The sequence below is a fragment of the Aotus nancymaae genome, unplaced genomic scaffold, assembly GCF_030222135.1.
Source record: "Aotus nancymaae isolate 86718 unplaced genomic scaffold, 86718_ANA_hifiasm-v0.15.2.pri h1tg000010l, whole genome shotgun sequence".
NCBI classification, from domain to species: Eukaryota; Metazoa; Chordata; class Mammalia; order Primates; family Aotidae; genus Aotus; species Aotus nancymaae.
In genome coordinates this window covers 71,382,101-71,398,705 of record NW_026988421.1, presented here as the reverse complement: position 1 = coordinate 71,398,705, position 16,605 = coordinate 71,382,101, and the positions used below count along the sequence as shown (strand labels likewise).

The 16,605-nt window shown below is 48.8% G+C and overlaps 1 protein-coding gene across 2 annotated transcripts in view; it reads left to right on the top strand.

Annotated features, from left to right (window-relative positions):
- The window catches only part of ANXA11 (annexin A11), a 55,341-nt gene continuing 38,736 nt past the window's right edge, over positions 1-16,605 (top strand). The window contains exon 1 of one of the 2 annotated variants that reach the window (XM_064374385.1): positions 1-114. The gene's annotated coding sequence lies outside the window, so the exon portion shown is untranslated. Of the gene's footprint in view, positions 115-6,048; positions 6,218-16,605 lie in introns of those variants that run through there. The other variant, XM_064374386.1, reaches the window with a different exon arrangement.

Genomic DNA, 16,605 nt, shown 5'->3' with positions numbered 1-16,605 from the left:
GAGAGGGACCCAGCCCCAGGCAGAACCCAGGCGCCGCGCCCGGGACACTCGCGGAGAGAGCGACTCCCTCCCACGTCCCAGTTCGCCCCTAGCGTCCCGGGTCCCTGTGGCCAGGTGAGTGAGGGTCCCGGGCCGGCCGGGGGCCTAGGACGGGGCGGAGGCAGTGCCCCGCGGTCCCGCGGGTGAGGCCCGGGGCTATCCAGCGCCCAGCCCGGGGCGGCCCTGCGTCTTCCTGGTTGCACGGCAGGCATGCGGTGGGGGGCAGAGGAGGGCGTCGGTGGGTCCCGGGCGGGCTGTGTCGGCCTGGCTGCCCCATCGATCAGCTGCGGCGTCGGGAACTGCCCCCTCCCGTGGGATAGGGGTGCACTCGCCGGGCCCCCTGGGCTCAGGGGTCAAGGGCTCAGTCTGAGTCTGGGTAGGGTCGGGGGCGCGCACGATGGCGGGCCCGGGGCCTTGACCCTGCGCGCAGGAGGCGACCGGCCGCAGGAGGGATGCGGGAGGCCCGACCCCTCCTCCGCCCCTCGGAGCCTTCTAGGGTGCGCGCGCCCTTCCAGGCAGGGCTCGGGGAGGGCAAGCAGAGAAGGCTGCCTTCAGGACTTTCCTCCGAAACTGGGAGCACGCAGATCCTGGGAGCTGCTACCATTATTGCAGTTTATTTGCAAGGAACTCTCCCCAGTGTTTGAGAGAATGTGGGAGCCATCCCAGGTGCTGTGGCTGCCTTCAGGGCTTCCCCAGCCTTGATCCCCAGTTTCAGAAAGGGATTCCAGGACTTGCATCTCCCCACGGGCGCAGGCCAGGCCCTTAAGACTTAGAAAGATAAAATGCTCTGTTGGTTTAAAGGAGAGATGTGAAGTTTGTCACGTAGAGACTCTGGAGGAGAAAAGTTAAGCCAGCCAGTGCTAGCCCAAGCTGGGAGCAGTTGGCCCCGGCATTTCTGTCTCTGCCCTCCAATCAGTGACCTCTCTGTGGAGACTGGGAGTTTGTGGTAGCTCTCCCCTCTGTTCTCTACCCTGGGCATGGCGTGGAGCTGTGAAGCCAAGCCCCTGCCCTGCCCTGCCCTGCCTGCACAATAGGGACTAAAGGCTGGCAGGGCAGGGCTTGGTATGCTCACCCCTCACTGGCTTTCCTTGCTTCCCTCATTCCTTTTATGCAGCAGTCAGTTGTTGGGGATTCCAGGAGGATTCACGGGGCCCTTTTCCTCAAGGCATTCTTTGTGCTGCAAGGTGTTGCCTGGCAAGAGAGGCCAGGTGAGGTGCCAAGGCAGTTTGTTGCCCTGGCGTTGGGTGCCCACTACCTTGGGCACATACTTCACTATCTTGTATCTGACTATTGTCTGTGCTTGGTTTCCTCATCGGTAAAATGAGGGTAATACTAATCCCTGCCTCACAGGCTTGTTGTGAGATTCAGTGCATTCATTTATTTAACAACCATACAGCGCTCAGGTATGGACCAGACAGGTGGTGACTGCTGCACCATACTTTTTTGTCCCAGGTGGGTGTCACCCGGATTAGCCATAAAGTGTGTGAGGCAGGCCTGGCTCATAAGTAATCAGGTGTAAGCATCGAAAAATAGTAGCAGTGGAAGGTCCAGCTAAAGTTGAAATGCACTTTTCCTGAACCATCTTTCTGGCTTAGCTCATGCTAAGCTCATGCTCTCTGTCTTCCTGGAATGCCCTCCCTCCCTTGTCTTGCCCAGGATTCTCCACCCTCCTGGGAGCCATCTGGGTGCCTGCTCCCTAGCAGGAGGAATGGGATGTGCTCTGAGCTCACTCAGCCCCTCCGGCACTGACCCAGTTCTCATCTATCGAATTGCGTAGTATTTGTGTGGCCATGTGGCTTATCTCTGCCCGGTCCTCTGACTCTGGAGGGTGGGGCTGTTTCTAACTTACCTCTTGGTGGCAGCACTCAGATGGGCCTTGCCTAATATAGGTGCTCAGGAAGTTAGTTGTCATTAATTGAACAACAGAGGCAGCGCAGGGAAGTGGTTTTCCTGTGGTTAAAATATGGGACCTTGAAGGCTGGGTTTGGATAGGCAGAGAAAAGTGGGGAGGGTGAGATGGAGATGAACTGGGACTAAGAGGTGGGAGTGGAAGTCCCATCTGATGCCTTTAAGCATGATATTTTAGAAGGGGCCCACCTTGGGTGGATGTGTCTAGAAGGCCAGGATTGATTAGTGATGCCTAGGTAATGTGTTTGGGGACGTGATGTGTGGCTTGGGATGAGAGGAGTGGGAGTTGAGACAGAATAGGTTAGTGTGGGTTCTTCTTGGGAACTCACTGTAGAAGAGAAACTGGTGTGAGCAGGAGGTGAATGTGGAACCATAATGCCTGCTGAATGCTGGAACATCAGAGGTCCCAGAAACTTTCTGGTGCACCCCCTCCTTGCTCTTGGATTCACCTCCCTTCTTCCTCTCTCTCTCTTTTTTTCTTTTCTTTTCTTTTTTTTATTTTTGAGACGGAGCTCACCCTGTCGCCCAGGCTGGAGTGCAGTGGCACAATCTTGGCTCACTGCAACCTCCGCCTCCTAGGTTTAAGTGATTCTCCTGCCTTAGCCTCCTGAGTAGCTGGGATTACAGGCATATGCCACCATGCCTGACTAATTTTTGTATTTTTAGTGGAGACAAGGTTTCACCATGTTGGCCAGGCTGGTCTTGGACTCCTGACCTCAAGTGATCTACCCACCTCGGCCTCCCAAAGTGCTGGGATTACAGGCGTGAGTCACGATGCCTGGCCTCCTCTCTCTTCTTAACCACCGTCTTCTCCTGTAAGCCTGAAGCAGTTCCTGGCACTTGGTTCCATAAGGAAGCATCCACGCGAGGGTATGCTTCACCAGCACAGCCAAAAAAACAGACTTTTCACTTTCTCTGGATTTTTCTCTGCAACACCCTCTGATCCCATTGCCCCCAGAATAGTAGGAATTTTGAGTGATACTTAGGAACGCTCTTAGGATTAATGAAGAAACTGAGGTTTTCTTGGTGAGAGTTTGTATTTTTAAGGGAGTTGTTGAAATTCAATGGAGCTGTCTGATAACCACTGAAACTGTTACACATTAGGCTTACTGACCCTCTCTCCGATAACCCATGAAATAAAACCTGATAGTCACATAGTTGTTTGTTATTGGGGAAGATCCTGAAAGTACAGCCTGAACAGCGATCCAAACCACTGCTGGCCTTGCCCACGCTGATGTGAGGAAGGAACAGGTGGGAGCAACCAAGGAGTTGGGGGACAGAATTCTCTGTGCTGGGTAACCTGGGACAAGCCACCCAGCCACACAGAGCCCCCATGTTCTGGATGATCAAATGCCTGCCTGGAATGGAGAATCAGATGAGAAGATGTTCCCAAAGGGGTTTGAGATAAGGGGGTGGTGATGACAATGTTGATAATCGTGGGTGTGTGACTGCCTGGAGCTGTCAAGCCGGGGGTAGAGCATGTGGTGGTCAAAGCCTGGTTCTGGGATCTCTAGTTTTCCAGGGGCTTGGGCTCTGCCTTAGCAGCGAAGAAGGAAAGGAAATTGAGAGGGAAGTCAGGCGTCCCCTGCCCCTCACACCTGGGAGCAGCTGGCATGGAGGATGTGAGATGGGGAGAATCTAAGTGAGGGCAGAGAGGAGAAACATGGAGTCTGCTCACAGGGAGGCTGAGGGAGCAGATCCAGCCTGGGGAGTGGCACCACTGGGGGAAAGGGCGTGTGTGTCGGTGGGGAAGGAGTGGTGATGGTAGATGTGAGCTTGCTGTGTCTACTAAAAAGGTCGTGGCTATTTTTAGGAAGTAGGTGACAAGGCATGTTCCTGTAGAACTGCTTGTTGCCAAGCAGTTGGCCTCGCCCTTTGAGATGTGCATAAAAGGAGAGACCGTCCCCACTCACCCTCGAGTCATCCCCCTGGTGTCCCTGAGACCTGGGACACTGGACGAGGACCAGGTTTGGAGGATGAAGATCACGCATTTGGTTTTGGACCTGTTGTGTTTGAGGTGTCTTTGAGATATCAAATAAGCTGGTGGGTCTGGGGCTCAGGGGGTGTTGCCTAGACACACGTTTGTCTAGGTTGTGTTTGTATTTGAAGTTGTGGGCACGGCGAGATTGAAGAACTCACCTCAAACAGCTGAGTAAAGGAAGATGAGCCTATAAAGGACCCAGAAAAAGAGCGGCCTGAGAGGGGCCCAGAAAGCCAGGACAGGGTTGTATCAGGAGCCAGGGTGAGTCTGCTTTGTGGAACAGAGTGGTCAGCTTGGCATCACGGCTGTGGTCAGTGATGTGGAAGAGATGCGTCTGCCTTTGCTGCTCTGGTGGGATGATGGCAGCAGTTGGAATAAATGGGTGAGGAGTAGCAGGACATGAGGATCTGATGATAGTAAGTTTAGACAGGCTCTGAAATGTTGGCTTTGAAGGCAAGGAGGATGTCATTGAGGCAGTGTTTGATTCTGTTTCCTCGATTTACCCTCCTGCTCCCTTTCACTGCCACTGACATCCCTCCCCACAGTGTTCCATGCTCATGAGACCTAGGTGCCTGCAAGGGTTTGCTCCTTTCACAAAACGGATTCATTCTCATGAATGAATGAATGAATGAATGAAGCATGTTTCCCAGGCTGGTCTCAAAGCTCTGGCCTCCAGCAGTCCCCCTGCTTCAGCTTCCTGAAGTGCTGGGATTACAGGAGTGAGCCATTGTACTTGGCTGGTATTAAATTTTCTTTGTGGCCAACTGCATGATCAATATTAACATGTTTGATGGACGTGAAAGGAGAAAATAGGTACTCTGCGGGACGCTGACTTTAGATATATCTGTTAAGTTCAGTTGTTCTTATATCCCTGCTTACCTGGCTGTCAGATTCTGGGAGGTATGACAAAAACTCTCACTATAATTTGTTTGTTTGTTTGTTTTGAGATGGATTTTCACTCTTGTTGCCCAGGCTGGAGTGCAATGGCGCCATCTCGGCTCACTGCAACCTCCGACTCCTGGGTTCAAGTGATTCTCCTACCTCAGCCTCCCTAGTAGCTGGGATTATAGGCGCCCGCCACCACTCCCAGCTAATTTTTTGTATTTTTAGTACAGACAGCGTTTCACTGTGTTGACCAGCCTGGTCTCAAACTCCTGACCTCAGGAGATCCACCTGCCTCAGCCTCCCAAAGTGCTGGAATTACAAGCATGAGCCACTGTGCGTAGCCTCACTGTAGTTTTTCAAAGTCCAGCTCTACTTATATTTGTGGAAGTTGTAGTCTTTTGAATTTGGCTTTCTTGTTTCTTGTATACAGGTTTATCAAGCTGATCTTCCTACCTTGTGTCATTTGTTGGTTATTTAATGCCTTTGGTCTTTGGCCTTAAATCCTATATTGTCTGTGTTTTAGGACAGTATATGGCCAAGGATCTGGGAGAATCTCTTTTCTTTACAGTCTTAAAATTACTAAATAAGTACATTTTATAAGACAGTAAATGAAAGGCTCAGAAATTTAAATGTAGGCCGGGCGCGGTGGCTCACGCCTGTAATCCCAGCACTTTGGGAGGCCGAGGCGGGTGGATCACGAGGTCAAGAGATCGAGACCACCCTGGTCAACGTGGTGAAACCCCATCTCTACTAAAAATACAAAAAAATTAGCTGGGCATGGTGGCGTGTGCCTGTAATCCTAGCTACTCAGGAGGCTTAGGCAGGAGAATTGCCTGAACCCAGGAGGCGGAGGTTGCGGTGAGCCGAGATCGCGCCATTGCACTCCAGCCTGGGTAACAAGAGCGAAACTCCGTCTCAAAAAAAAAAAAGAAATTTAAATGTAGGCATCAGTCAGAGGACATTCAAGCCCTTTAGTTTCTGTTCAGGCTCACACAGAGTGGTTAGTAATCAGGTCTCACTGATAATCACGAGCTCCCTGTCCTTGGCTGTCCTGATGGTCCCCATGATAGCTGGATTTTTAGGAGAGGTGGCTAAAATGAGATTTGTGTCCAAACTCTGGGGACGTTGCCTAGGAACCTCTTCTTTCACTTTGCAGTTCCCGCCCCCTTCCTGTAGATCCAAGGAGCAGACTGCTCTGCCTCGCATTTACGTGTTTCCTTCCTCATTCGAGGCAGCAAGATGAGTTTTTGACGGGGTAGCCAGTACACAAACACTTTCCAGGGCCGGAGGGCAGAAAGATGCAGGCCACAAGTGTTAAGCTCGTCTCTGTGCTTGTGTTTTATGCCGCATAAACTATCTCAGCATGCTGGACTAGCCTACGCCTCGTTGTACCCTGAGATCCTAGTGAGTAGTTCTCCAAGTCCTGTGTTTACAGATAAAGGCAAATGCCCGAGAGAAATGGCTGGAAAAACCCCTTGACCTGCTAAGGCAGGATTATCGAAAAGTCCTCAATGTACGTATTTTTAAATTTTATATAGTTTTTCATTTTTATTTATTTTGAGACCGGATTACAAGACTGACTAATTTTTGTATTTTTGGTAGAGACAGGGTTTTCCCATGTTGCCCAGGCTGGTCTCAAACTCCTGGATTCAAGTGATCTGCCCGCCTCAGCTTTCCAAAGTGCTGGGATTACAGACATGAGCCACTGCACCCGGCCAACCACTGTGCCCAGACTATTTTTTTTTTTTTTTTTTTTTTGGAAACAGAGTCTCACTCTGTTGCCCAGGCTGGAGTGCAATGGTGCAATCTTAGCTCATTGCAACCTCGGACTCCTGGGCTCAAGGGATTCTCCTGCCCCAGCCTCCCAAGTAGCTGGGATTACAGACATGCGCCACCGTGACCAGGTAATTTTTGTGTTTTTAGTAGAGACGGTGTTTCATCATGTTGCCCAGGCTGGTCTTGAACTCCTGACCTCAGGTGATCCACCTGCTTTGGCCTCCCAAAGTGCTCGGATTACAGGTGTGAGTCACCATGCCCGGCTGCCTATTTTTAATGTTAATATTTCCACCTCTGGTTTTTCTTTGCATTTATTTGGTATGTCTTTGACCAACCCTTAGTTTTAAATGTTTCTTTCCCACTTAAAAAAGTTTTTCTTGAAGATGGAAGCTTCATTAAAAAAAATTGTTTCTCTTACAATCAGCACATGGTTGGGGGTGGATGGAGGATGACGGAAGACAATAACAGCAACAAACCTAATTGCATGGTTTCTGTCTTTGGGAGAGGAATTCTGACTTCACATACCATGTGTACTTGATTTTATTCCTTGCATCTTGCTTATCACTTATACTTGCATGTTACTCCTTTCCTGATTTTTGCTGTTTGGGTTAAGCAATACATCATCTTCTCAATGCCACCTGTATTACGATTCAGGTTTGGTTGTGAGTGAAGAGAGGATACTCCTTCTCTCTCTTTTTCTCTCTCTCACTCTCACTCTTTCTTGAAAAGTTAGAGTCCAGGTTAAGTGTGTGTTCCACGAGGTTGTTCAGGCTCCTTATGGACTGTTGTCCCTAACATTCTCTAGGGCTGTGGTTTTCAAACTTGAGCATGTATAAGAACAATCTGGAAGGCTTGTTAAAACACAGATTCTTAGATTGACTGCACCCCTAATCATTCTGATTTAGGAGATCGGCAATGGGACCTGGGCATCTTAATTGCTTATAGGCTCCCAGATTGTGTCATGCCGCCAGTCTCTGGGCCACATTTTGGGTAGCACCGTTTAGGTGCCTCCCTTACCTGCATAGCCCAAGACTGCTCACTTTCACATCCCCATGGCAGGCCCTCCGAGCTGCTAGGAGTCTGAGAAACAGTCCTTAGTTGGGGCTGCTGTGTGCCAGGCTATGGTGAGTGTTCTGTTACTAAAGCAAGAGAGAACAGATGGTTGAGGAGGACAACCAGAAGTTTCTGGAACACCACCCACTGCTCTCCTGAATTTGAAACTACTACTGCTATGCTTACCAGTCTTGCTATTGGCTAAGCCTGTGTTCCTCAGGTTAGGAAGTGGGGATGGTTTCTCATGACAGTGGCAATCCTGCAGGCAGTGCAAACAAGGCAGCCTCTGTTCCTGTGGGCTTGTGCACAGGCTGGCAAGCTGCTGTGACTTTGCTGCTGCCCCGAGAGTCATCTGCTGCTCCCAAACGTCTGGTCTGGCATCCACCTGCTCCGTCTCTGGATCCACCACCAGATCTTCCAGACCCCATGGGATCAAGGGGCCCCTCCAAGACCCAGTGGGATAGGGGTTATTTTTTTGTGCTACCTCCTCCCAGCTTGCCTTCTTCAACTCCAAATGTGATACCTAGGTGACTGTTTCTAGGACAGCTTGGGAGCGGAGGCCATTTGAACCCTGAACTGAGGTGGGGCTGATGTTTGGTCTCCATGGCTGGTAATATCCTTGAGAGATCAGAGCAGTGGTTGCCAACCCCCATTCTCTGTTGTCATCAACACACAGGGAGGTGATCTGGAGAGAAACAGGGTCACAAGGCTCCCATGGAGCAGCTGGTGCTTTTCTGTATGGCTTGATTATATGGGACATTATTTGGGGGGCAGCAGTCATTTTCTTCTTCTCTCTTTCTGAGGTTTAACCTCTTTGTATTTCTCAAGTCCGTTCCCCAGCCTGAGAAGGTGGGATGGAGCCCAGAAATGCATTGAGTGTTGGGGGACCAGCCTGGTCCATAATGCACTGGTCTGGAAATCCAGGGACGTGGTTCTAATCATTGCCCTGCCCCACGCCAGCTCTGAGACCTCAGGCAGAGTCCTCCTGCTCTCTGGGCCTCAGCTGCCACCTCAAATAAAATAAACCAGTTGAATTAAGTGATTTCATGAAGGCCCCTCCCAGCTCCAGTATGTTAGGATTCTCGTGTAATCCAAATGCCAGTGCACTGGGAATTGAGTTTATCTTGAAGAAGTGTCTTTCAGAACCTGCTTGCTCAAGTTTAGCTCCTTGGTGAGGCCCCAGATGCTGCCCATTGCCACTCTCCCAGCCTGAGCTGCCCCAGGTGCCAGGGCTCAGAGGGGAGGTCTGAGGCGTAGCCTGGCTAATGATTGACATAGGCTGCAGCTATTTTTAGTTCCTGGCACGTGGGTGGGGAGCTGAATGCTTAACAGCACCTGCGTAGGCTTTTTGTTTAGTGCCTGGGAAAATGTAGTCAGGGTTGGTGGAGTGCTGCCCTGAGACTAGCTGGCTGGTTTGGTGACCTAATGGCCCCTGCGACCAGCAAGGGCAGGGCACTGGGGCTCTGGAGCCCCCACCCAGGGTCCCCACCCCCTTCTCAGAAGTGCTTGGGATGTTCATACGCCCACTCACATCACTTAAGGTCCTGCCTTGGGGTTGGGGAGAGGGAAATGTCCTAGATGTGTCCCCCCTGCCCCCAGAATTCCTGGGGCCTATGTAACAGAGGCTACCCAAACAGGTGCCACCCAGAGAATGGAAGAAATGAGTCAGGGTCCACTGGGATTCCTGCCAATATTCAGTATGTGTCAAGGACCTCATGGTTCCAGCCCTGTGGCAGGCGGTGGTGGGAGACAGGAGGAGAGGCCTGTCCTATAGCCTGCAGCAACTGATGCTCTCACGGGGAGGCCTAGAAAAAGTGTCTGACTCTGGCACTTGGGTGTGTGAACTTTGCATGTCAGGAGCCAGCTCAGCCTTGGTTCCCTTGCTTATAAAATGAGGGTGATAATACCTATCCAATAGGAGCATTGTGGAGGTTAATGAGGTGGTATATAGGAAGGTAATATGTGTATCTATCCTAGGAGTTAGAAAAAGGGGAGCTTATTAGAACTCTAGAGAATGTGGAAAACATTTTAGGACAAGTGCTGGGAGAGTTCCAGGAACAGTGAGCATTGTGGGTGGGAGATCAGGTGGGCTTCCTGAAAGAGGTGTGATATGGTTTGGCTGTGTCCCCACCTAAATCTCATCTTAAATTCCCACATGTTGTGGGAGGGACCTGGTGGGAGGTAATCAAATCACAAGGGTAGGTCTTTCCTGTGCTGTTCTTGTGATAGTGAATAAGTCTCACAAGATCTGATGGTTTTATTTTTTATTTTATTTTCTTCATTTACTCATTTATTTTTTTGAGATGGAGTTTTGCTCTCATTGCCCAGGCTGGAGTGCAGTGGCACAATCTCGGCTCACTGCAACCTCTGCCTCCCGGTTTCAAGCGATTTTCCTGCCTCAGTGTCCGAAGTACAGGCATCTGCCACCATACATACTGGCTAATTTTGTTTTTGTATTTTAGTAGAGATGAGGGTTTCACCATGTTGGCCAGGCTGGTCTCGACCTCCTGACCTTGTGATCTGCCCACCTTGGCCTCCTAAAGTGCTGGAATTACAGGCATGAGCCACCGTGCCCAGCCTGATCTGATGGTTTTATAAAGGGGAGTTTCCCTGTACAAGCTCTCTTCTCTTGTCTGTTGCCACGTGAGATGTGCTTTTTACCTTCCGCCATGATTGTGATGCCTCCCCAGCCAAGTGGAACTGTGAATCCAATAAACCTCTTTCTTTTGTAAATTGCCCAGTCTCAGGATGTCTTTATCAGCAGTGTGAAAGTGGACTAACTTCATCTAGACTCAGGGAAGGCCAAGAGAGTCAGACCAGCTAGAGGGATTACCTGAGCAGAGGTGTCCTGAAAAGGGAAATTGCTGAGCTGGGCTGGGCTAAGGACATGCATTTTCTGTGCTTCTCTCCATCATGCATGTCCCTGAGGTACCTTGAGTTATCTTGCTGTTCCTCAGTGGCCCAGCGTGAATGACTTTTGGCCCCCAGACTGCTTGACACAGCTTAGGATGCCAGCTGCAGAAGGGTCAGCCCATTCCCAACTGAAGGTGTTTTCTCCTCCAGAGTGAGCTGCAGGTTCTTGCGGCTTCTAGCTACATGCCACTGACTGGGGACGTTGGTACCATTTGAAGAGCAGTTCTTGATAACGGCTATTTGGAGAGGCTTCCTGAGGCTTTTAGGCAGAGCAGGGTACTCAGCCATTTGGAGCTAGAATATACACTCTCTTAAGTCTCCCAGGCTTGAAGGGCCTGGGCTTCCAGAGTGGTTTAAACAGGCCCCAAGGACTGGCTGATGGGCATCACGGCCTCCTCGGGAGAGACCAGGGAGCACCTTGCTGCCCCATCACACTCTTCAGTCTTCTCCACCTCTCTTCCTCAGCCTATGGTGAGAGAAGGGCCTGTGCCAGCCATGCACAAGGAAATGGGATGGCTCATCACACAACAACTGGAAAGGCCTTGGTTAAACCTCTATTCCTGAGATCACAAATGCAGATTCCTACAAGGACAGCCCAGGTAGCTGAATGGGGGAGGGAGGGAGGTGTACAGCTGTTGCCAGCCCTAGCCGAGTGACACCATGCAGGAATGTGGGGCCCTTGGTGCCAGAGCTCCTCCTGTTTTAATATTTTTGAAAGATTTAAGCCAGAGTCTCCCCCTTTTCCAGCCCTTTCCTCCCTCCAGTGAAATAATGCTATTGAGCTGCAAAAGCCTTCAGGAGTCCCAGGTTCCAGGAGGCAGCATAGCAGACCACTGAGGCCCTGCAGGCGCACTCATTGGATATAGGTAAGGTAGACAAGGCCCGAAGGGCTTAGGTTTGCCAAGGCCCATCAGAGAAAGGCCAGTTTCTCAGATGCCCCTATGCTCCGCTCCCAAGGAACACATTTTCTGAATTCTTTGTCTTCCTCCCCACTCTTCCTGGGAATGGCTCTTAAATATTGTAGTGTGTGTTTTCTTGGAAGTGCGCTATTGTGTTTATCTCTCCAGCTAGAGAGAAAGCATGATGCAGGCCAAGATTTGATTTTTTTCTTCCCTATCCTGTGGAGTCTAGTCCAGCCCCTGGTGCCTCCATAAACCCAGGTAGGATTACTGTGAAGCTAACAAAACGGAAGCTTCAGGTACCCGGACTCACAGCACCCTAGTGAGGGGCCGTGGGAGGGGCCCTAGCAGTGAGTTCACGGAGTCATATGGTTCATAACATTTGCAAAAAACTAAGATGTTCTGCATTTTTTGTCCTGAAGAGGACTCCTAAAATCTTGTAAGCTTCAGGCCCCACAAAACCTGGACCTACTGTAGATGCCGGTACCAGTCCCAGAGAGTGGCTGCTAGTGTTTTGTTTTAACTTTCCCCTAAAAGCTATATGCCTATTTTTTCAGAAAGCAGCTGAAGAATGTAGTTCACCAGGCTGCTCAGCGTGGTGAAACCCTGTCTCTACTAAAAATACAGAAATTAACCAGCATGGTGGCACATGCCTATAATCCCAGCTACTCGGGAGGCTGAGGCTGCAGTGAGCCAAGATTGCAGCACTGCACTCCAGCCTGGGTGACCACTCCAGCCTGGGGACAGAGTGAGAGACTGTCTCAAAAAACAGAAGAATGTAGTAATACTCTCTTTTTTTTTTTTTTTTTTTTTTGAGACAGAGTCTCCCTCTGTCACCCAGGCTGGAGTGCAATGGCGTGATCTTAGCTCACTGCGGCCTCGGCCTCCCGAGTAACTGGGATTATAGACATGTGCCACCACACCTGGCTAATTTCTGCATTTTTAGTAGAGATGGAATTTTGTCACGTTGGCCATCCTGGTCTCGAACTCCTGGCCTCAAGTGATCTGTTTGCCTTGGCTTCTTTTTTTTTTTTGAGATGGAGTTTCACTCTTGTTACCCAGGCTGGAGTGCAATGGCGCGATCTCGGCTCACCACAACCTCCGCCTCCTGGGTTCAGGCAGTTCTCCTGCCTCAGCCTCCTGAGAAGCTGAGATTACAGGCACGCGCCACCGTGCCCAGCTAATTTTTGTATTTTTTAGTAGAGACGGGGTTTCACCATGTTGACCAGAATGGTCTCGATCTCTTGACTTCGTGATCCACCCGCCTTGGCCTCCCAAAGTACTGGGATTACAGGCGTGAGCCACCGCGCCCGGCTGCCTTGGCTTCTTAAAGTGCTGGGATTACAGGCGTGAACCACCCTGCCTGGCAGATAATTTTCTCTCTAAAGTTAGATAATAACGGATGCTTATTTTATTATGCTTTATAACTCATAAATATGTTGTATTTGTTGCTATATTATAAAAAATATTTTATAATAAAAAATGAAAAAAGCCAAATATGTGGATCCAAAAGGCTTATAATGAAACCAGCAGTCCCCTGACACATCCTTTCTCTTTCTTTCTCCAGAGTTAACCATTTTTAACTACCTCATTATTTTTAATTAATAGGCTTATGTTACTGTTTCTTAATTTGTCAGTTTTGAAATATTTTGACTTCCTGCTTGATAGCTAAGGAACCAATACATACATCAATATTTAATGTCTGCATTATTGTGACCATAAATTACATTGTTTGATGCTGTGCCAGTAGTGTGCTGTGGTCACACATTAGGAGTACAGTCCTTCGTGTCCCGTTATTCCTCAAGTGGATGCTTTCCCCATTTTGGGGCCTGATTTTCTGTGTGTCTGTTGTTCCAAACTGGTCTAGTTGCTCCCCAGGCCTGCTGCTCAACTATAATCTGGGGACTACTTTTTACAGTCTTCTGTGTTAGATTCCCCTGTTCCTAGATCCTATATATTTTATCTTTATTTTCCTTACTTATGTTCTCATTTTGCTGAAATCGTCCAAAAGTTCCTAAGAAAAGTGCATGGGAGGTAGGTTTTTGTTTTTCATTTTTGAAGCTTTGTATGCCTCCAAATATCTCTGTTCCATCCTCTCAGTAGTGGATAATTTAGCTGGCTATAGAATTATAATCTGAAAATAATTTCCTTTCTGAACACTGAACACATTATTCCGTTGTCTTGTAGTTTCCAGTGTGGCTGTTGACATCCAGTGTCCTTACAGTTCCCCAGAAAAAGGACCCTCATTTCTTCTTTTCTGAAGTTTTAGTATCTTTTCTTTGCTTCTTGGGCTCTCAAATTTTACAGTGATTGCTGATCTTTTTGTTTTATGGCTATAATATTTTCTCTCAGGATATTGATTATATTTTTGTCCTCTACTTCTCATCGTCTGTATCTTTGGTTCCTTTTCTTCTGTTTTGGTCTCTGCCTTTCTTGGTAGAGCCTTCCTCAGATGTTCTGTGACCCTTTGCTGTCTGTTTATATGAAGAGGGAGCCCACACAAATCTGATTAGCGTGCATAGGTGAAATGTACAGGAGGGGCAGGATTTTATCACATCTCTTCCCCCTTCGGTATGTTTCTTGAAAGGAAGTCATTCCCCAATATTGCAAAATTAATCTCTTTTCAGCCCTGGTCTTCTCACTGTACCTGCTGTTGCCTTGGGCAAGAAGCAGCAACCCAGGCTTGAACTCCCACAGGCAGCTCCCCGCCCCATGGAATACAAAGAAACATCCTAGAGAACTGGGCCTGAGTCTGCCAGCGGGCTCTGAGGACAATAAGCCTCTGTACCCACCCTGCCCTGGGGACGATGAGCTCTTGCCTGGGAGTGGGGGTGGGGGGGATTTGGCACCAGCCCTCTTAGGGTCTTGCTGTATCACCTTGGTGTTCCTCTCTGTCATTTTGAATTGGGGTGAGGTGGGGTGGGTTGAAATGAACTGAGTCATCTCTGAGGTGCTAAACTGACCTCTGGCATCCGATTGTAAGGTCCTGGCCGATGGGATATGATGGCCCTGCCTGTGCAACTCTGCTGACTGGGAGTGTGTAGCCTGGCCACGCAGAAGCCACCGAGGGCCCGAGTCCCCTGGTGTCTCATGTTGACTGGTAATTCAAGTTAGTACACCTGTGCCAAGCCCCGTTGCCAACATGTGGGAGAGGCAAGCACCTGGTCCCTGCTTCCATTGTTGGAAAGGGCTTTTTTTTGTAGTCTTGGTGGTTTAATGCTTTCCTTTCGAAGAAACCTTGCTGAGTTAGGTAGACGTGTCCACATAGCTCTTATGCAAAGAGAGCAGAGACCCTTGGAAAGAGAATGCCATAGAAGGATATGGAGGGAAAGAGAGAAGGAATAGTCACTGTATGTATTAGTTTTCTTTAAGGTTTTTTTTTTTTTTTTGAGACAGTCTTGCTCTGTCGCCCAGGCTGAAGTGCATTGGCACAATCCTGGCTCACTGCAACCTCCGCCTCCTGGGTTCAAAGCAATTCCTGATTAGTGGAGATTACAGGTGCGTGCCACCACACCTGGCTAATTTTTGTGTTTTTATTTTTATTTTTTGAGACAGAGGTTTGCTCTTTTTGCCCAGGCTGGAGTGCAATGGCATGATCTCGGCTCACTGCAGCCTCTGCCTCCCAGGTTCAAGTGATTCTCCTGCCTCAGCTTCCCCAGTAGCTGGAATTACAGGTACCTGCCACCATGCGCAGCTAATTTTGTATTTTTAGTAGAGACAGGATTTCACCATGTTGGCCAGGCTGGTCTTGAGCTCCTGACCTCAGGTGATTCGCCTGCCTAAGCCTCCCAAAGTGCTGGGATTATAGGCGTGAGCCACTGTGCCTGGCCAATTTTTGTATTTTAATAGAGTCTGGGTCTCACTATGTTGCCCAGGCTGGTCTCAAACTCCTGGCCTCATGTAATCTGCCCACCTCAGCCTCCCAAAGTGCTGGGGTTACAGGGATGAGCAACCGTGCCTGGCCAATAGTTTTCCTTAAACATTTTTTATTGTAAATTAACATTTATAATTATGTAAATTTATGGAGTACAAAGTGATGTTATAATCTATGAATACGATATGAAGTAATTAAAGCAAACTATTAGTATATCACCTCAAATGCTTATTTTTTTTTTTTGCGGTGAGAAAGTTTAAAGTTTATTCTCTTAGCAATTTTGAGATGTGTAGTACTCTATTATTAACTATATCATGCTGTGCAAAGGAAAAAACATATTCCTCCTCTTTAACTGAGTTTTTTTTTTTTTTTTTTGAGACAAGGTCTTGCTATATTGTCTGGGCTGAAGTGCAGTGGCTATTCATGGTGTGATCAAGGCCCACTGCAGCCTCAAACCCCTGGGCTCAAGCAATCCTCCTGCCTCAGGCTTCCAAGTTACTGGGACTATAGACTACACCATTGTGCCCGGCTTGAGATTTTCTACCCTTTGACCATCATCTTCCCAACCCCTCACCACTGCATTGTGTACAGTATATTAGTTTTCAATTACTGCTGTAACAAATTACTACAAACTTGTGGCTTAAAACCATGCAACTTTTTTTGTGGTAAAAATATACACAGAGCCTTGCACAGTGGCTCACACCTGTAATCTCAGCACTTTGGGAGGCCAACGCAGGCGGATCACCTGAGGTGAGGAGTTCAAGACCAGCCTGGCCACATGGTGAAACCCTGTCTCTACTAAAAATACAAAAAATTAGCCAGGCATGGTGACAGGTGCCTGTAATCCCAGCTACTCGGGAGGCTAAGGTAGGGAATCGCTTGAACCCAGGAAATGGGAAGTTGCAGTGAGCCGAGATCATGCCACTGCACTCTGATCTGGGCAACAGAACGAGACTCCATTCTCAAAAAAAAAAAAAATACACACACACACACACATACATATATATGTGTATATGTATACACACACAACATAAAATTTACCATTTTACCCACTGTTAGGTGTGCAGTTCAGTGGTGTTAAAATACATTCTCTTTGTTACACAACAGTCATTACCATGCATCTCCACAAGGTTCTCATCTTCCCAAACTGACTATGTACTCATGAAATGTAAACTTCCCATTCCCTCTTACCCGAGCCCTGGCAACAGCAGTCTACTTTCTGTCCTTATGAATTTCACGACTTTGGAGACTTTGTATAAGTGGAATCAGAAGTATTT